The sequence below is a fragment of the Thamnophis sirtalis genome, unplaced genomic scaffold (genome assembly GCF_051295495.1).
Source record: "Thamnophis sirtalis isolate CommonGarterSnake01/CBP01778 unplaced genomic scaffold, rThaSir2_p1.2 scaffold_1, whole genome shotgun sequence".
Taxonomy (NCBI): domain Eukaryota; kingdom Metazoa; phylum Chordata; class Lepidosauria; order Squamata; family Natricidae; genus Thamnophis; species Thamnophis sirtalis.
In genome coordinates, this window is record NW_028261381.1 from 119,053,304 (window position 1) to 119,074,690 (window position 21,387).

At 40.4% G+C, this 21,387-nt stretch overlaps 1 protein-coding gene across 2 annotated transcripts in view; it reads right to left on the minus strand.

The window, feature by feature from the left end:
• Nucleotides 1–21,142, minus strand: part of STXBP6 (syntaxin binding protein 6) — a 107,200-nt gene extending 86,058 nt beyond the window's left edge. For both annotated transcript variants that reach the window (XR_015697721.1, XM_087723199.1), the window contains exon 1: nucleotides 20,976–21,142. The gene's annotated coding sequence lies outside the window, so the exon portion shown is untranslated. The remainder of the gene's footprint in view (nucleotides 1–20,975) is intronic.
• Nucleotides 21,143–21,387: the final 245 nt, after the last annotated feature.

Genomic DNA, 21,387 nt, shown 5'->3' on the forward strand with positions numbered 1-21,387 from the left:
GGCTGTACTATTTCTATCTTACTCTTGGTACAGTTCAACATTGTTTCTGCCCATAGCTGGACTCAAAACCTGATTAGGAAGTTATTTATTCTCTTATTAATCTCTTCTTCCAGGATGTATACATATAGCATTCCTATTTTCCCACAGCAACCATACTATAACACAGAGAATGGCCTGAGAGGTACTGTTTATCCTTTTTTGAATATTTTTTGAACTTTTAAGATATGGAGACTTTAAGATTTGGAATTTCCCAGCCAGCATAGAGTTGAAGTTCTTGCATTTTAAGCTGCCATATTTGAGAAATGCTGATTTATACAAAGATTTCTGAGTGGCTGGATTGAAACCTGACTCTTCCTGATCATAGTTCATGAGAATTTATAAGATTGAAGCTTTCATAATACAGAGCAATAATTCACCACTGTATAAAACTGCATTTTTTACTAGCTTGCCTTACAAAATGCAGGAACAGGTGAAAAACTATTTATTGTGGTACTCTTGTATTATTATGCAAGAAAGGTTATTAACACAATGTAGGGAAAGTTGCTAAAATCCAAGGTTTTGAACTTAAACAGGAAACAAAAGTATTCACGGTGCAAGGTTAACCGTTAAAACCTTGGAAAATGTTTCATCAGCAGCTCCATCAGCATTTCATACAAAAAAACTATTTACATACTGTATTTCTTGTCTTATATAAACATTCTCAATATGTTAAAGTCACAAGGATACCAGTTCATTGTTGCTTTCACAAAGTTGATAACAAGGCAATTCACAGGAACATTATAGTTTCAATTACACAGCAGTATAGTTGTTTTAATTGTTGCTAGTTGTACATCACCCAGAGTCATGTTCAGTGAGTTAAATGGCCATATAAATTTGCTCAATTTATATGGCCATATTTTAAAAAAAGCAGAGTGAAATGCAGGTATGCAACAAGCAGGTGCAAACAGACTCAATACAGAGAGTGCTAGATAAGCCCCAAATATTGATATTTGGTTTAACATTGCTTGCTAACTAAATTGAATAACTGATTAAGTTCACATGTCAAATTTAATAATAAATCATGATTTCTAAACTACAACAGCCAATTCATATAACAAAACCCCAAAGTAAAACCTAGTAATTACTGTATGTTTTATGAGGGACAGGCAATTTGTTATTGTACCATATATGTCACCAATTTCCAATTGGCAGCATCTTTCTACTGAATTAGCAGTAGGTGACAACTTCATATTTATTTCTCATCATGAAGAACATTGTTAAAAAAATTGGAAGTTTTCCAGAACTCCAGGTTAAAAGACAATTTAAAGATTTGGTTTACATTGCTGTAGAACAGGAGTGTCAAACTCAATTTCATTGAGGGCCGCATCAGGGTTGTGTTTGACCTTGAGGTGGGCGTAGCCATGGAGGGCATGGCTAGCTCAATGTCACTTTTAGCGGGGGACGCCTATGGTGGCCTGAGCATTCTGCCGGAGAAAACGGGCTCCCAAGCTCCGTTTTCAGCTGCAACTGTTTCCTGCAACCCTCTGCCAGCAAAAACAAAGCAGCCTTCCTGAGCTCCATTTTTGCTGGCAGAGGCATCAGAGACCAGTCCTTTGCTGTGTACAGACAGCCCTGGGGTCAGATCTAAGTACCCCATTGGCCAGATCTAAATACCCCATAGGCCAAAAAACCAGCTCCCGGGCATTGAATTTGATACCCCTGCTGTAGAATATGAAGGCAGAAAATCAGGGAAAATTCGTCTCAGTAGAAAACTTGTTACTTACTTTTCCTTTTGATAGCCTGAAAAAGAAACTAGACATGTACTTTCAAGGTGTGGGTACATTAACATGAAATTGGTAATATTCTGAACTGGTCTGGAAGTAAATTTAACAAACAAAAAACATAAATAAAAATAAGTAATTAGGTTTAGCAAAATTTGTTTTCAAGTAGTGCAGCATCTCAATTGTTCAACTCTATGTTAATATTATGTACAAAGTAGGCCATCATAACGTTGGCAGTAATCTTTGATTTAAAAAACCCTTATATTTTTGTGTGAACATAATAAGGAAGACCATAGTAGAATAAGAGCAGTGTCCAAAATAAGAGGCAATATTAACAGTTATTAACAATTATTAAGAGTGTTAAGATTTTTGCTTTAAAGAAAAAATATTCTACATTTATCAGAAATTGAATTATGTAGTAAATAAGATTCCACATTGCTTGCAGTTTTATTTCAGGCATGAGAAATCTCTCTCATTAAGATAGTCAATAGTGGTAAGACATAACCTTGACTCTTTTACAATGAAACTTTATGAAATGTAATTCATATCATGAAATGTGGAATACAACTATAAGAATATTGAAACATGTATGCATACCCGTCTTTGTTTTAAGAGCTGACTACTTCTTTCACACATTGCAGTAAGGAATGAACAGCCAAAGGAATTTTAGCTGCTTCATGAGCCTCATGAGAACGATCTGACACTACAATAAAATTTTTTTTTTCATGTATCAGGACTTTTATTTTTGCCTTTATGGGTGTTTTGTAAGGCCAGTACATTTAAAGTAGTAACAAGAATAAAGATAGCAGCCTTTTTTTTTATAGCCGTCTAGATTTGGAATCTATCTAGTCATATCCAAGCACAGTTTCAGATATAAGTATTTCAAGACAAAACAAGAGGATCAGGACATAAATGGCAAACAATATGGAGAATGACCATTGGCTTACCTGAAGGGTCCTTTTCTGTGCACTGCAGGAGAGTCCAAGCATGGGTTAAATTAGCCCGGTTGCCCTGGGACTGAGGAATCGTTTTCCTTAGCCGCGCCTCTTGGTGCTCCTTAACGCCAGATTTTTGACCAGTCCTGGGACCAGTGAAGGCTGAAGTTCTGATGATACAATAGAAGGAACTCCGAGTTGACGTGATGGTCCCAAATCTCTGGACCCGAAGACCCAGGGCGGGTTTGGACTCTCCTGCAGTAAACAGAAAAGGACCCTTCAGGTAAGCCAATGGTCATTTTCCTGTGCACTGCTTGGAGAGTCCAAGCATGGGACATACCCAAGTTACATGTCACTAGGGTGGGAAGAAGTTCTATCCTGGGATTGGGTCATGGAAACAACCCCCTGGAGAACCCACCTGCCGAAAGATGCCTCAGCTGAGGCAAGCATGTCCAATTTATAGTTTCTGAAAAAGGGCAATGCGGATGACCAAATCTGCTCTGCAGATTTCGTCTATGGTAGCCTGGGTTGTCCAGGCAGCGGTGATGGCAGCGCTCCTTGTAGAGTAGGCTGGGATCAGGTGAAGTACAACTCTGTCCGGATGCATGATACATAAGTCCTCTTGGACAGATAGAGCTGCCAGTTCTGATATTCTCCTTGCAGATGTTATAGCAATTAGACAGACAATCTTAAGAGTGAGGTGCTGGAGAGAAGTCGTGCAAAGGGGCTTAAAAGGAGCTAAAGTGAGAGACTGTAGGACCATCAATAACTGCCAGGTTGGGTACTGGTGGACCACCGGAGGGGAGGGCACGGATTGGAGGCACCCTCAAGGAAGCACTGAACCCTTGGTATTCTGCTGAGGGGCTGAGCCAAAGCCCCAGACCAAATGGTGGATAATGCAGCAACCTGGCATCGAAGGGTGTTGGGAGTGATTCCCTTATCAAGGCCCTCCTGTAGAAAGTCCAATATACAGGGAACTGGTGCTGTGACAAGATCAAGCTGGAAGTTGTCACACCACTTGGCGAAAGTGGTCACGTGGAGTCATAAATTCTGGTCGTCGCCTGGATGCCTGGATGGTACGTATCATCTCTTCCGTAGAAGAACTCCAGGAACCTTCAGTGTTGTGGCCGAATTGGGATGTGTAGGCATGATTCCTTTAAATCTATGGACATTAGGAGGTCTCCTTGGCGAATCTCTGACAGGATGGTTTGCAGGGATTGCATTTTGAACCTCCTGCATGCAAGATGATAGCTGAGGTTCTTGAGGTCTGTTCTTGAGGTCCAAGATTGCCCTCCACCCCTCTGAGCTCTTGAGCACCAGGAAGAGGATGGAATAAAATCTCCTCCGCTCCTGGTCAGATGGTACCTGCTCTATGGCATTGATCTCCAGGAGATGATGGATCTCCTGGGTCATGAGGTCCCTCTTGAGAGGGCAGGAGGGGGTGGGGCATTGGATGAAATTCATTGGGGGGGGCATGAGACGAACTCTAGCAAGAGTCCCTCCCTGACAGTCTGCAGGACCCAGGCATACTCCGTGGTCTGTTCCCATTGGGATACGAACTTCCCGATGGGAAGAGACCTTTGGTGGTCACTTGGACTTGTGGAAGGGCCTGTGGGAAGCACCGACATGGTTGGATCTGTGGAAGTTGAACTGCTGCCTACCCCTGTCCAGAAAGGACTGTCTGTCTTGGGATCGATTGGTGGGTTGATTGTACGATCTGGGGGCCGTGGAGGAAGAGAATGAGGAGTTGGTACAAAAGGACTGCCTCCTGAAATAAGGAGTGGACTTACGATCCTGCTTCTTGGTCAGGGTGGGAAGGATCTTCCGCTTATCCTTAGATTCAATTAGGAAAGGGTCCAAGATCTCCCCAAATAGCTTGGTTCCCTTGAAGGGAGCACAAGCAAGCTTCCACTTGGCCTTCTGGTCAGCCTGCAAGTGGCGAAGCCAGACGAGGTGTCTAGAGGTGACATTGGATGCTAAAACCTTCAAGGCAAATTTTGCCGCATTAAGCGAGGTGTCAGCAGAGTACCGGGCTGCTGCAATGATCTTTGTCACATCCTGGAAGAGGCGAGTGTCCTCCACTGGAAGCTTACACTGCAGCTCACGTAGCCAAATGATGGAAGCCCTGTTAAAGAACGACAAGGAGGAAGACGCCTTAATGGCCCAGGCTGCCACTTGATGGGTCTTGTGGCAGGCCTTCTCCACCTTCTTGTCTTCTGCCTTGAAACCCTCCATCAGGTCTGCTGGAAGAACAGAGTTAGAAGTGAGGGCTGCTATTGGAGGGTCTACCAAGGGCAGGGTTGAAACATCCTCTAGGGTAGATTCCATTGAATATAGCTTCTTGTCCCCACCACTGGGTGCGGTGAGAGAACCAGGTTGGACCCATTGCCGCTGAATCACAGCCATAAAAAGACTGGGAACAGAAATGAGGTCCTGTGGAGGAGCCTGAGTCTTAAACATGCTATCCTTGGGATTAGCTACAGTTGAATCAGATGAACCTTGGCCGGCCTGGGCCTTAGCGCCCAGCTGGGTAGTGGCTTTGGCCTTGTGTAAGAAATTTAAACAGGGTGGGCTTGAAGAGCCCAGAGAAAGCAGGAGCCTCTGGGGGAAGGTCTTCATCCTCCAAGAGCTCCTGCTCCGGATCCTTCCAGGCAGAAGCCTCACTGACTATAGAGGGTTCCAGAGAAGGATGGCGTGTCCTGTGGCCAGTGCCAGACACCTCTTTGCTAGACCCAGATGGGACTAGATTGGTGGGGCTTGATCCCTCTTCTGAAGCCCCTCCACTATACACTGGGAGATGGCTCGAGTGATGACGGCTTGCATGTGGGTGGAAAGTTCAGGCTCCTGACCATCTCCAGGCCTATCCCTGTTAGGGGCTCTGGAAGAAGATGGTGCCTGGCCTTCGAAGGCTGAAGCTGGTACCCTCGGTCCGGCTGCGCCATTGCCCCAGATCTGAGACAAAGGAAGGCATAGGGGAACCAGGATCTACGAAGGATATGTCAAGTGACAAGTCCTGTGATTCTACCTCCTCCTCAATGATCTGCAGGGGATCCCCAATGGGGGAGGGGGGATGGATCAATGCAATCTGCGCATAGGTCTGCGGGTTGGCCTTAGTTGCCTGGTGCTGGGCCTTCTCAAATTGTTTTTCGAGGGCCCATTGCCTGCATTTGGCATCACTATCAGAAGCTGCAGATGATGAATGGTAGAGATGACTGGCCTTTACTGCCACCCTGCCCCTCCTGGCTTGCTTGCCCTTGCCTGAGGCCTTGGCCTGACTAGGGGCTTGGGAGGAACCTCATCTACCATGGTAGTCTGAAGATGGTCCTGGCTGCTCCACATCAGCGATTTGCAAGGTCTCCACAGTACAAAGGCATCATCACTAAGTGGAGCAATTTGGTAAACTGTCACTAAGTGAAGCAAGCTGGTGAAGCCATCACTAAATAGATCAGGTTGGGGGTCTTTGGTGTGGCGGCCTTCCACTGCAGTTGGAGCCTTCAGCGAGCGAGGGGATCAAGCCAAGGTCCGTTAACCAGGGTGGATGTGCAGCCTATGCAGATCAGCCAGAGAGGGGCAAAATGTAACCGACCCTCTCTGTGCCGGTGTATGACCGCGTTGTGGCCAAAGACACTAGCACCACCCGAATGCTCCAAGGATGAGTGGCAGCGGCCTTTATGGAGCCTCGAAGAGGGCCAGCTGGCCACTGGCGGTGATCTGCGGGAGCCGGACAAGTCAGCAAATAAGCCCTTCAAAATAGCCCTTCAAAAAGGCCAGCGCACTGGTGCGAGGGTGGAAGAGGACAAAATGGTGGCTGAGAGGTTTAAAAGCAGCTGCTAGGCTCTCTGCGGCTTGGCGGCAGACAGAAGGCTAAAATTAGACTACTGAGCGCTCTCGGCTGCCGCCCAGAGCTCTGCCGCCCTTCAGGAAGGAAAAAAAACTCTTTAAGCAGTGCAGCACTCAAGCAGTGCGGTCAACGGAGTACCCCACACCTTCGCTCCTACCTCACACGCTGTCCTATGCAGAAGGAAAGGGAAAACGAAGAAAAAGGAGGTTAAAAAGAACAAAAATGAATTTCAGGAAGACAAAAAAAAAAAAGATAAATGGCAAGGAAAAACAATGAAGGTAAAAAAAAAGGAGCGTCCAACCCTGATTTAAACAGAAGCTGGAGCTCACAATTTTAGTCCTTAATCAGGCAGATTGAGGAAAAAATATGGCGTTAAGGAGCACCAGGAGGCGTGGCCAAGGAAAATGATTCCTCAGTCCTGGGCAACCAGACTAATTTAACCCATGCTTAGACTCGCCAAGTAGTGCACAGGAAAGTTACTGAAAAGAGGACTTACAGAATCCTCTATAAATCATTCCATTATTTTAAAAGATAATGTGCAGAAAAGGGAATAATAGTTCACCATATGAAATAAAGACCATTTTATATTACAAATACTATTCCTATGGTGTGAAAGATTCTTCACTGCAGAATGAATAATGAGCAAGTACCTTTTCTATTACTGCTATGTGAGATACCATTAAAGCATCACAGCCATGGCATTTACTTGGCTTTCTCCCAACATCCCAAGCATGAAACTGAGATAAAACACCAATATCTCAGTTTCTAGAAATGGCAGGAAGCCAAACATGGGGGGGGAGGGGGGACCCAACTGCAACACAGAATTTAAGCAACTCTTTATTTTGAAGGGTGAGGGTAGGAAGCTGTTTAAAGAAACCCAATGAGTATGGGAAGAAAATATTATTATTTCATTCCATGAATTTATAGTGACAACAATCAAGTGATGTTAAACTTATTCATTTTAAATAAAGGGCTCAGAATGTCTTTTATCTATAGTGCTTTTAATACATCCTTCTAAAGAAGATCAAGTTTGAATGAAAGCCTGACCTTACAATACCTAGATTTACAAATTGTTTTCAGAATATTTAGTCATTCTGTTGCATCAGTCATGAGATAGATGTGTTTTGCTTACAGCATATTTTGATGAGTAATGAATATGATTTCATGTGGACACAATGTATCCAGCTATTTCTCAAGTCACATACGGCACATGACACAGAAGCTGAATTCAGGAGGTCATAAGCAATAGTTCAAATAATTGAGAAAGATTAATAAATGATGAGATTAGCACGTGAACATAATTAAGTAAATATTAGAAGCATGAATCCAGCACCTTGCTTTATTATCAGAAGCAGTTTTTGCTCTGACTGCTTAAACTCTTTCCAAATAGTCCTATCCGAATGCAAAGTGCAAAAAAAAACAAGAAGCCAATTGATCTAGGAAAATTTGATACCACTTTTTTTTTAAAGCAATGATTTTATTGGTTTACACTAATCTCCAGATTACAACAGCAGTTGGGACCAGGATTGTCACTAAGCGATGCGATCATAAAGCACAATGTCATATGAAAACATTGCTTAGAAATGACAATCCCGCCAGTCCTGGCTGCCATTGTAACATACGTTACTAAATGGTAAGAGGAGGAAGTCACAGGTTAAGTAGCTTGGGGGTGGGGATGGGAGGGTGCTGCAGCACACAGTTTGGTGGGAAGAATGGATTGGCTGGAGAGGGAAGTGGATGGATGGACACTATGGAGTGCAGGTGGGGGGGGGGCTACTGAGGGCAGGTCCACACTATAGAGGAGTGGTTCCCCCCCTTTTTGGCCATGCCCCACCTAAGCATCTTTAAAATCCTGATGCCCTCCCCACATGACATATAATTCTTACTTTACTCAAAAAGTGAACTCTACTCACACAGAGGAAACTCAAAAGGCCATTAACTTGGTTTAAACAAGGTTCAAATTGCTCCCACTAAAAATCAAATTGCCCCTCTGTGGGGTGTGGGCTCACCTTGGGAACCACTGCTATAGAGTATGAGATCTGTGACAGACTTACAGGAGCAGACTTGTGACCTTCCTTCTTGTCAACCCTTTTATTGACTTTGCTTGTGGGAAGCTGACAAGGAAGGTTGCAATGGCATAAATGGCAATCACATGTTTGCAATTCACTGTGACATTGTAATCACAAGCCAGGTGCCTGAGCACCCAGAACAGAACCAGGTGATTGTGGGGAGACTGTGACAGCTGCAACTTCACAGATCAGTCATGCGATCCCTGATTGACCACTACTATAATTCTAAACAGTCACCAAAAGAGTGGTCATAATTTGAGAACTACCTCTATTGGCTATTCATAATGGCAAATAAAGGCAGTAATTACTTTCCTTAAGTAAAACAGGACTACCCAATCCTCAGGCCACTGCCCACTACTGGGCCATGGACTATTCAGAACTGGGCCATGTGAGGGGCTGGCTGGAGTATACATGCATGTACGCGCAGCTCAACTTGCATGAGCGGTGGGTTGGTGGGCACTTCTACACGTCGGCCCGCTCCTTATGTAAGTTGAGCTGGGTGCATGTGCATCGCACATGCTAGCCCACCACTCCCATGGCCCAGTTTCCCTCTGTCTTTCTCCAGCTGGGCCACCAAGCCACAAAGGTTGCACACCGCTGAAGTAAAATATGGATTTTGAATAATCAAGCACAACTGATCTCGAATAAGAGCATGAACATAGTAACCACTAGAAGATGCTTTCCAGATGCCTAAAAGAAGAGCAGAAGCATTGCATGATTTGCTAACTGCAAAGAAATAAGTTTTGTTTTCAATTCCTTTTTTATCTTACTTCTATATGTATATATGTTAAATGAGTAGGCATAGAAATCTAGAAGCTATTCAATGGAAGGCAGAATTTCTTAGTGTACAATAGATTTTGAAAAAAACCTTTTGGGAAGATACACTTTATTGTCGAAAACTTCATGTGAATTAAGTGTGATGTCATATTTTGGAAGACATCCAACTGGTGTCTAGTACTGGATGTGTATATGTCTGTGAGAGAATTAAAAAAAGGAGAAATCTAATGGTTTACAGATTCAAATAAAAATTAAAGTATCTCAACATCTTTGCTCAACTTGGGAGTTGTCTGAACCTGTAAAGGTATTCTTGTTTCTTTTGGGTTATTTTGTTGTTAAATTACACTGATGTTTATGTGCTTTATGCAAGGCACTGACAGACACTGGATTGCGGCAGGGAAGCTATCTGGTTAATACATAAATAATGTGCCTACTGTGACATTTCATGGAGATGTCAGATGCAGCTACTGTGACATATAGCTTTCTCACATTCAACTTAGACGGCTCTAAATACAATATAGGCTTGTTTTAAAAACCAATTAGACACTAAAGCTGAAACAACAAATAGACAACATGTTAAATAATTATGTTTTCTAAAGAAGGACGTGTGAACTGCAAATGCAGATGTAATTCTCTTACAACTCGGCACATTACGTTGTAATTCTCAGTTTTCTGACTTGTACTGGTATGCAATAACTGCATATTTTCAATATCACTAAACACTGTTAATACACACAAATCTTTTTTTAATGGTAAAGCAGTTCAAAATACGTTCAGTATCCCACTTGATTGAAAAACTAATTCAAGTTGCTATAGAGTTCTCCATTTCTCTCAGTAAGGGTAACTTCATCTGACTTAAGCCCACAAATCCAGTCTCAGAAAACAGTCCCATTCTAATTACATCATATTTATTTAGAAGCAATATATAAGCCACATGTCAAATTCTAAATAGTAGGCAGTTGCAAAAAAACATTTTTTGGCTAGCCTATCTTAACAAACATAAGTGTTAACATGAAAAATGAGCCAGGCTGCTGTACAATTGGCTAAATCAGAAAATGTTTCTTAATATTATCGAGTATAATATGAACTGCTAGAGGGAATGTTTTTTCTATCCTTTCATTTCCAAAAGGCACACTGTACAGTGAAGGCTAAGCAGAAAGAAAAGAAAGACAGCAATTGCATTAATAAACATTCTCAGGTTTTTCTTGGTGAGATTGCAACAGATTTCCTTTGATGAGGAAATATACTCCACATATTGGAACCAAATACTGGTGCAATTTCTTCTTTTTGTTTTCACATATACAGCTTAGTTGTTGTTGTTGTTGAAAGAAACACAGAAGACTGAGGAATCCATTCTGTTCTTTGTTTTATTCTTAAAGTAGGCTATTAAATTAAGTAGAACCTTGTGAATAATTATATACTAGGTTTTTCTAACCTCATGTGGTGAAACATTAAACTATAAGCATACTATCAGATGAAACATAAATTAACATCTTTGTATGTTCCCCCCATCTCTTCTCTCCAGAACTAGTACATTTGATGAAGTTGTAAAAAAATGTTCCAGGAAATAATGCAACATCAATTCAACTTGGGTATTTTTTTAAAGACAATGTTGGCAGCAAGTATTTTTTTGAACTTATTAGAGCCTTTTTGAATTAACACTTAGATAGAAAGGGTAAAGGATTCTTCCAGTCCCCAAAAGAATTTCAAAACCTTCATATCATCTCTGGATTCACATATTGATTTAAGAATGTGCTAGCATTATAGAAGAAAGAATTGCACTATTCTAAATTTAAGCACTTGCAGAAGTAAATACTTAAATTCTACTGCAATAAAGTCTCTAATGCATTGATTTGCCAGAGCCCCATTGAATGAAGAGGAATTATCTTGGGCTGCATATATAATATAGTTAATGTGTTTAAATCATATAATAATGTTAAAAATTATGATCTTGTGGGGTTGCAGCACTTGCTGCCCATGCAGCCTCCAGGCGGCGAGTTGGACATGCCTAGTCTAAAGAAAAGATGTTTTACAGGTCAATCCTAGAAAATTTCAGCTTATTTAAATACATAGGTCTATTGAAGTTCACAAGAGAACTATAGTAGGTTCTGTAGCATATACAATTCATTTGCCAGTACAAAATAATTCTTTGCCTAGCTTGAAAAGTTACAAAGGGTATTTTTAAAAATTATAAAAATACATTTGAGGCTACATGGTTACTCTTTAAGAATATTTGTGTTCAACAGCATTTCTGGACACATAACTAGGATTAAGGTAAAGGTTCTCCTCGCACATATGTGCTAGTCATTCCCAACTCTAGGGGCAGTGCTCATCTCCTTTTCAAAGCTGAAGAGCCAGTGCTGTCCGAAGAAGTCTCTGTGGTCATGTAGCCAGCATGACTAAACACCACAGGTGCACGGAACACTGTTAACTTCCCATCAAAGGTAGTCCCTATTTTTCTACCTGTATTTTTTACTTGCTTTCGAACTGCTAGGTTGGCAGAAAGAAGCTGGGACAAGTAATGGGAGCTCACTGCGTTACGCAGTGCTAGGGATTCGAACCGCCGACCTGCCGACATTTCTGATCGTTTTAAAAATATGAAATTATTAACAACATTCCTGAAAAGGTAACAATTATTTGGTGAAGCAACATGAAGATGAATGGGTGTTACTAAAGAACAAAAGGTTTGATTACATAATAGTAAGTCCTGTCTTTCAGAACCAAGGATTGAACTGCTATTTACTTTTTATGAAAAGATACACCTTGACAAAATGAACAAAAAAAGCAGCCAAGCTGATCCAACATACGTAAAACTAACACTACCACCCTTCAAATCAGATGAGGCAGCAAGCCAACACAGGAATTTTAAAACAAGAAACATTTTATCTTAGTGTAGAATTGGCTGTATTACCCCACACCTGATTAATTGTACCTGAACCTTTCTAATACAAATTTAGCATTCCTCCTTTCCTAACATGCTTTATGGCAATATTTTTATTGTCTAAATTGGGAGTAAAGAAACAATTCTATTTTTTTAAGTTTTAGGTCCTAAGAAGCACATCCAAAATATGCCGTTACAGAATGCATAACAATAATTTCCATTATGGAAAAGTGCACATGTGAATCTATGTACAACTATATACATAGATTAATGCCATCTGATGGCTTGCTGGCTGTTTTCTATACTCAAATCATAATTCTAATTATTGCAGAAGCAAAAAGGAGAATATTTTTGAAATCTCAGTTCATTTCATACACTACCACATAAAAATATAATGAAGCAAATATGTGAGAGCCGTACAAGAAGTCTGGCTAGGAACAAAGTAAAACATAAACACAAAGCAATAATGTTTAATTATTGTGGAAAAAACATTGCTCATATTAAAGGGAAACTTTAGAGAACTGCTAGATAATTAATGCTGTTTGGTTACCAGGATTCTCAAAACAGAACATAGTGTTTTCATGTTAAAATTTTCTGCTTACCTTTGACTATATTCTGACATCACGCAAGGCCAAATGTTTTAAACCCTACTAAGTTGCCCAAAGATACAAGCAACTGGATAGCTTTAGAACAGGGGTCCTCAAACTTTTTAAACAGGAGACCAATTCACGGTCTCTCAGACTGTTGGGGGGTTGGACTGGCTGGGCGGGTGTGGCTAGGTGGTCTCTCTCTCTCTCTCTCTCTCCCCCCCTCTCCCTCTGGAAGCTGGGGAGGCCAAAAACAGACCCATTTTGGCCTCCAGAACCATTTTGTCACCCCAAAACGGGCCCATTTTTGGCCTCCTGAAGCTTCTGAGTGTCCCATTTTTGGCTTCCTCGGTCTCCAGAAGATAGAGGAGGCGTTGTGCCGATGTGGGTGGGGCAGCCTTGTTGTTCCTCGGGTGCAGATTAATAACTTTGGTGGGCCGTATCTGGCCTCCGGGCCATAGTTTAAGGACCCCTGCTTTAGAAAATAAATGAATGGATCACAATTCCAATTATCCTGATGTAACCATTTTGACCTGGTGAATGTTGAAACTTCAGTTCTGAGCTAGCAAATCACTGCCCTACAAAAATTAATGTTAAAGTCCTGACTAAAGTAGGCCAATAGTATCATAACTGGTCAAAAAGCCCAGACCATCAACCTGTAAAAATACCATAATCACTGAACCATAACACACCAATGAACTTAAAACCAGCTTATATTTAAAAGTAAATAGCCTGACACATTTATAGCCCCATAGTTATACTGCTGAAACTTGAGTGATTACTGCAAAGTTTCAAATCTTACTAGGCTCTATATACCTATAAAGTATATTATTCATTTCTTTAAAACTTTATCCATGAGATGTATACAGCCCATCTTCCCTTATTGCCTCAGAGCAAGGAGATATGGATATTAAATCATATGAATTGGGATTTCTCAGATTTGGGTAGCCAGATATTTATTTGATGGGTTCAAACCCTCTACTGGGAATTGAAATTATTGATCCTGGGACTTTAGATGAGTGCGTACAGTGTTAGAATTCTTGATTTTAAGGAAAAATAAAACTGAATACTGTATAGTCAAATATGTATTTTAAACTTCAAAGAACTTATTTCAATAACCCTAGAGCAACAATTAAGTTCATCTAACAGATAAAATTGCTCAGATCTATTCTTAGTTGGAGACCAAGCATGCTGCAGGTCCTTCAAGGGTGTCTGGAGAGAAGAACTTACCCAGTTATCTGGGAACATTTTGATTCTGTTGGACCCAAGGAAGTGTGGACAGAGTAAGGGTCATCCTGGAAGTGATATATGGGTGGGTCCTAGTAATGGTCAATTGACCTGGAGGGAGTGGGCATTTCTAGAACAATTAAAAGAGGTATTGATGTGCCCTCTTCTCAAGAAATCATTTCTGGATTCCACTGTTCTGGATAATTTCATCCACTCACTCATGTCCCCTCTCTAGAACTGATATAAAAAGTAGTTGTTCTACAGTTCTAGGACAACGATCCGTAACCTTCCCAGCTTGATGGCTTGGCATGTGGGGAGGGGTGGGGTGGGCATGAGAGTGGCAGATAGGCCCATAGTTCCATGTATGCGAACTGCAGGCAAGTGCCCCTGTGAGCTGGATAAAGCAACAAGACTGTAATCTAAGGTAATAGAAGCAATTTTTTAGAATACTTACTTTGAATGGATTTAAATGTCCAGGGCCAGATGAATTAAATCCTAGGAAACTATAATTGTATGTGAGAAAGACCTTGGGAGATGGGATAAAGAAATACTGCCAGGGAAAAGTCAGATAAAAGAGGACAAGGCCCAGAGATGGATAATGGACGGAGAAAGAGGTTCAGAAGGGACTCTCCTTAGTTTCTTAGGTTGTAAAGGAGATGAGGGGATTATTATTAAATACTATTTATTATTAAATATTAACTATTTAAATAATTATGTATATTTATCATTAAATAAACTCAGTATTGCCAAGACTTGAAAGATTCTGTTAATGTAGCTTTACAATAAAGTAGAATTTGCTTATCTGGTTATGTTGCTTGTCTGGTCTACCTCGTAAGGGGACAGATATTAAAGGAATTCATGGATTTTCTGCCTAGATCTTTATACAATTCTTTGGGAGCTGCAGAAAAGCACAAATAATTGGCTACCGTTAAGTTTTCTGAGATGTAAGAGAAATACAAACGTAACAATTTTATTCTTCCAAACTAGAAGTTTTATTGTACTGAATTAGGCAATATTGGTAAAAGAGAGAAGGTTAAAAATATCAATGACTTTCAGGCTGAAAAAATTAATATCATCATTCAGTTTAAAGCCTAACTAAAAGTTACCCACACAGTATATATGACCATGCATCACATCAGAAATCCCATAGAAAATTTAATATTTTCATTTTAAAAAATATTAAAAAGTAATCATTGTGGTATGAATAGAGACTCCACGCTACTGGCTAAGATATTAGCACATTCAATAAGTCGTCCCCCCTCTATAACTCAGAATGAACGCTTTCCATACTGTAAGAGAAAAGTTAACAAAAATATTAAAATGAAGACTTAAGAATTTGTATCGTGCACAAATCAAGAACCTGACTTCATTTAAAAATTAGTTATTTGCTAGTGACAAATTAAATACTGTACAAATCTTTTTTTTTTTGCTCAGGTGCATGCTGGGGATATTGAGACAGTGACTGAATACCATGAGATTTTATAAATCAAGGAAATTAAAAGTAATAAACATTCCTTGCAATCCTTTGAGGACAGGAAATCATGTGTTCATCTATCCTGCTGCAGTATAAATCATGTTGCAGTTTCTGACATCACAACATAGCAAATTATTCTGATTTTGTCCTGTTTAACTGGTGACTGCTTTATATCCAAAAATACTTTTTTCTTTTTCTGAACAAATTGCATAGGTTTGCAGATTTACTAGAAGCCTAAACCTACTATCAATAATATCAGAGTTAAATAAAATAAAATAATATTAAGTGGGATTTATAAAGTCTGCCAAGATACCAGCTTACTCCAAATGTTATGATGTATATGAATTAAAAGAGTTTCTCTAATCAAAAGCATAAAAATGCTATTGGAATGTACAACTTGATATAAGGTTTCAGGCCGGGTTTGCACAACATACTATTCCAGACTAACTGACAACATAAAATTCCAGGGGCAAATAATAATAATAATAGTTGTGGCTGATATATTGTAACTGCTTTGAGACATATTAACACAAAAAACATTACAAGACTACAAATCAGTTCCCAAATCTAACACTTCAAAACAAAAATAAATCTGTTCAGAAATATAGTATCTATGATACTATATTTCACACACATGCAGAAAGAGAGAGAGAGAGGAGGAGGGGAACCCATTCTAAATACATTCCAGGGATCACCTAAAACTGGAGGAAGCTATTGCTGTCTAACAGCTCCTTTCTGTTCCTACCCTTGAAATGCTCAAGATTAGAATTGTATAGAACTCTAGGACTTTCTAACTACAAAGGAGAAACATGACAGAAGAATACAAGAAAATACAGGTGAAATTCAAAATTTAGAATATCGTGCAAAAGTTCATTTATTTCAGTAATGCAACTTAAAAGGTGAAACTAATATATGAGATAAGACTCATTACATGCAAAGCAAGATAGTTCAAGCCGTGATTTGTCATAATTGTGATGATTATGGCGTACAGCTCATGAAAACCCCAAATCCACCATCTCAGAAAATTAGAATATTACATGCAATCAATAAAACAAGGATTGTACATAGAACAATATCGGACCTCTGAAAAGTATAAGCATGCATATGTACACAGTACTTGGTTTGGGCCCCTTTTGCAGCAATTACTGCCTCAATGCGGCGTGGCATGGAAGCTATCAGCCTGTGGCACTGCTGAGGTGTTATGGAAGACCAGGATGCTTCAATAGCAGCCTTCAGCTCTTCTGAATTTTTCGGTCTCATGTCTCTCATCTTTCTCTTGGCAATGCCCCATAGATTCTCTATGGGGTTCAGGTCAGGCAAGTTTGCTGGCCAAAAAAACACAGTAATCCCACAGTCATTGAACCAGGTTTTGGTGCTTTTGGCAGTGTGGGCAGCTGGAAAATGAAGTCAGCATCCCCATAAATCTTGTCTGCAGAAGGAAGCATGAAGTGCTCCAAAATTTCCTGGTAGACAGCTGCGTTGACCATGGTCTTAATGAAGCACAGTGGTTCAAAGTCCTGTTGCTCAGTGGTCCAAAGTTCTCTTTTCTTATGAGAGCAACTTTTACATCTCATTTGGAAACCAAGGACCCAGAGTATGGAGGAAAAATGGGGAGGCCAATCAAGCACAGTAATCCCACATTCATTGAACCAGTTTTTAGTGCTTTTGGCAAAGGTTGCTCTCATCAGAAAAGAGGACTTCAGACCAAGGAACAACAGGACGTGGCAACAATGCCACGCCGCATTGAGGCAGTAATTGCTGTAAAAGGGGCCCAAACCAATTACTGAGTACATATGCATGCTTATATTTTTCAGAGGTCTGATATTGTTCTCTGTACAATCCTTGTTTTATTGATTTGTGGATTTGAGGTTTTCATGAGCTGTACGCCATAATCATCACAATTATGACAAATCACGGCTTGAACTATCTTGCTTTGCATGTAATGAGTCTTATCTCATATATTAGTTTTACCTTTTAAGTTGCATTACTGAAATAAATTTACTTTTGCACGATATTCTAATTTTTCACTTTTCACCTGTATATTTAAAAAGGTGTTCATGTTATTCTTCTCTTCTGCTACCTCCCAATAGTGCTCCTATTGTTCTTGCCGTAGGGTGGTTAACATTCCAAAGTGTGTGTGTGTGTGTGTGTGTGTAAGAATTGCTTATCAATTGCCTGTAACAAATACCTCTGCCTCATAGTGTATTTATAATTTGGCAGATGATTTAATAGTGCTGATTTGGTTAGCTCACCTTATGGGCTCACCTTATGGGGTCTATGCATTGCTTCTGACTTGTTATGTAATTATTTTAAAAAGAGCTAGTATTGGCTTCACATTATCATACACTCCAAAACATATTTTTGGAATTGAATATGAAACATGGAATAGTTATAATGATAAACTGTAAGAATACTGCCAAATGGCTAGTTTCAGAAGGCAGATTAACTGAAATGCAAGTAAATATTTTTTTTTAAAAAAAACCTCTATAAAAGCAACAATAAAACATTTCCAACAATGTTAGAATTGGTTTGAATGGAAGATAAAGATAAACAAGACACAACAGAAAGAGTCTAGTGCAACTTTTGTGCTTGAAGAGCCATTACCTAGAATAAACTCAAAGCACTTCTAAAGAGAGTTCAGAATATGACTGATCAAGGAAAATGCACCATTATTCAAATCACTTTAAAAATGCCAACTATACCTTATGCATATGCATACAGCCTTCTAGGCATTCACCTATATTTTAAACATTCAAACGTTTCTCAGTCACATGAAAAATCTATAGACACATTCCACTACTCAAACTATTTTATCTGTAGAACCAAGGCAGACTAAAATCCAACCATATGGAAAATATTTCTGCACGTGCAGCAGGACTTTTCCCTTCCTTTTATTTCCCAGATGTGCTCTGGATGATTCCCCAGCAGGGTTTGGATAGTGGAAAATATAAATTGTCCCTGCACCTACTGATGTAATGCTAACTGGATGCAACTCACAAAGTTTACATCATAGATATTCATAGATATTCCTTTATGGCTCCTAAAAACACTAAATAAGATTGACGTAGAAATAAAGGCCATAGGCTTTCAACCAACGATTTATATTAAAATAAACATTGCTCGAGAATAGGAAAATACAAAGTTTTCCTACAAAAGGTTTGCACAGTTTAGGCTAAATTCCAATTATGTTAACAATTGAGCCCATTGAAAAAAGGCCTTTTCCTGTAGTGGAACTTTTTTGATCTTTCAGAGGCAACTTCTACCTTCCTAAAATGTGTGCTTGTTTTTTTTTCCTTAAGAAACTTGTAAGTTAAAAAAAAATAACAGCTTTTCTTTTAAGAATGGTTTCCTAGCTAAGATGCTGACTTTTGATAATTATATCAAATGGCAATCAGTTGCTGAAATTATTTTCAAGACTCAACAAGCAATAGATCTGAAAGTTCTCAAACAAGAAAAGAAAACAATTAAAAAATTTAAGACTTTAATTTGTTATCCTTTTATTGATGGATCGAAATCATTGGGTATGATTTTTACTGTTAACTTCAAAATGCCTATTGCAACTCTTGTGTATCAGTAGATCTTAAATATTCCAAAGTACTATCTAAATATATATTTAATATTATTAAAATAAATTACTTTTATAATTGCTGACTAGGCTTTGATAAAAAAAACAGACATATATTAGTTACACACACACACATACACCCATACACATTATTTTAGGGAGGTCCAATCTTCATACTAAAGCAAAGTTATGTCAGGAAATGTTCCCAGGATTATTCTTTCCCTTCAACTACAATTCTTGGGAAATTTTTAAGAAATATACATTTGAATAAAAAAATATAAAATCATAGCAACCTGTTACTGAGGGAAGTAAAAGAATTAAATTGTAAAAAACTGAACACTTAAGACTGAGAGATTAATGATGATAAATTCTATTTTTATAGAAAAACTACCAGAGCCTTTCTGCTTTTCAAAGTATATGCTTTTATTTTAAAATCTTTGAAAAAGTATTGAAGTGCAATCTATGGCCAAATTAATCTTCTTGACTGTTAACTGTGCCACGAGGAATATAAAAAAATGGGCATTTATAGTTAACACATTAGAATATATCTCCTAGCACTAATTAGAACTGCAGTCATTAGAAGAATTGAAGCATAGGCTTCGGAGTACTAGAATTACTGATGGATTTCTACCCCATCTTCATTATTGCCTCAAAATAAATTCTACTGCTTACATCAAGTTAAGTGTGTTTTGATCTCGGGCTTAAAATAAAGGATTACAATAATGAAAAATCTAACCACTAGAGGAACGAGTGGGTGTAAGGAGCATCCATTTCTGGACTGCATAAGAAGGCTTGGACCATTTCCCACTACACACAGGCTTTTAAACCCCATATGTCCAGCATCAGGCAAACTGACCAATAGATTTTTGGGAGAAGGACGAAAGAGAGCCAAGAGACAGAAACAACGCAGGGCAAGACAGAAGGGAATGCAACTTCTCCCCATTAAATTGAATGAAGCCCGCGTGGCCAAACTGCTAAATTCCAGCAGCGCTCTGCATAAATGAAAAAGTCGGAAGGGAAGGAGAAGAGGCGAAGTGCCAAGAGGCGCGTTCAGGGCGTGAGCTGCCCGCTTTCCAATCCGGAGATGAAGCCGCTTGCTCTGTTTAGCCTTTCCCGAAGGCAGCCTCGCCGAGTTTGCCCCGGGCGCTTAGGAAAATGGAGGCGATTCCAGCTTCAGTTTTGGAGGGTTTTTTTTTTTTAACCTTCCCCCCCATCGCCACGCAACTCCTATTTTACGCAGTACGGAACCGAACATCTTTCCGGCCACTTGAAAATTGTTTAATATATGTAAGCTAGCCCAAAGAACTTTTTTCTCCCCCAACGCAAAATGTATTGAGATTCCTATGCAGCACAGTATACAATCTATCTATATATGCACCAGCACAATAAGCAAACCCGGAAAAAACGATTAGATCTATCCCGTGCAGATCTCTTTTTCTTAGGAGCCTGGGCAAAATATTTACCGCGCCATCCCAAATCTCTTTTCAGCCAACCGGGCAGGCTGGACGGGGCGAGCTTTCGCGCCAGGCTTTAGACGCAAAGACACTCCCTCCCTTTCTCCGCGCGTCGACAGCCCGCGATCGGTCTACCCCCCCAAAACTCGCGCTCTCCACCCCACGAAAGAGAACCAGCCCCGGAGAAGCGAGCGGGGAAGTCGCAGAAGGAGCGCGGGCGCGTCTCACTCACCCCGCCGTTCCCCCTCTTGGGAGAGCCTAGCCTGGTTCTTTCTGAATCAGCCCCCAACTTCAGGGCGAGTTGCGCGGGAAAAAGCAGAAAGAACGGGCGAAAGAGATTGGTGTATCCCGGCGCTTTGGGGGAAAAAAAACCCGTACGTCGCAACTACCTTCAGCGAGACCTACCTTCCCGCCGCCCGTTCCGCAGCTCTGGACTGCCTTCTATGGCTCCAAGGGAAATGAAGGGTTCGGCCACTAAAACAAACAGTAATTATTCAATCAGACCCCTGAATCCAAGGGAATTAAAAAAAAACACTTTGCCGCCTTCTTCTTCTTCCTCCTCCTCCTCCTCCTCCTCCTCTTCCACGCTCCTCTAAGGCACTTTAACTGGAGCGGCTCTTACTGCTCTTTCCCTGCCAGCAGAGCGGGGCTGCCCAGCTGTGAGCCAGCGGTGGGAAGAGGAGCACCACGTGCCTCCGCGGAGCCAATGGAAAGAGGCAGCCGCGGAACCTTCCTAGCTCTGCTCTCCCTCCTTCTTGCTTGTCCCATGTGATCACCTCGGGAACTTAAGTTCAGGTTTGGGCGCCTACCTGGAGGA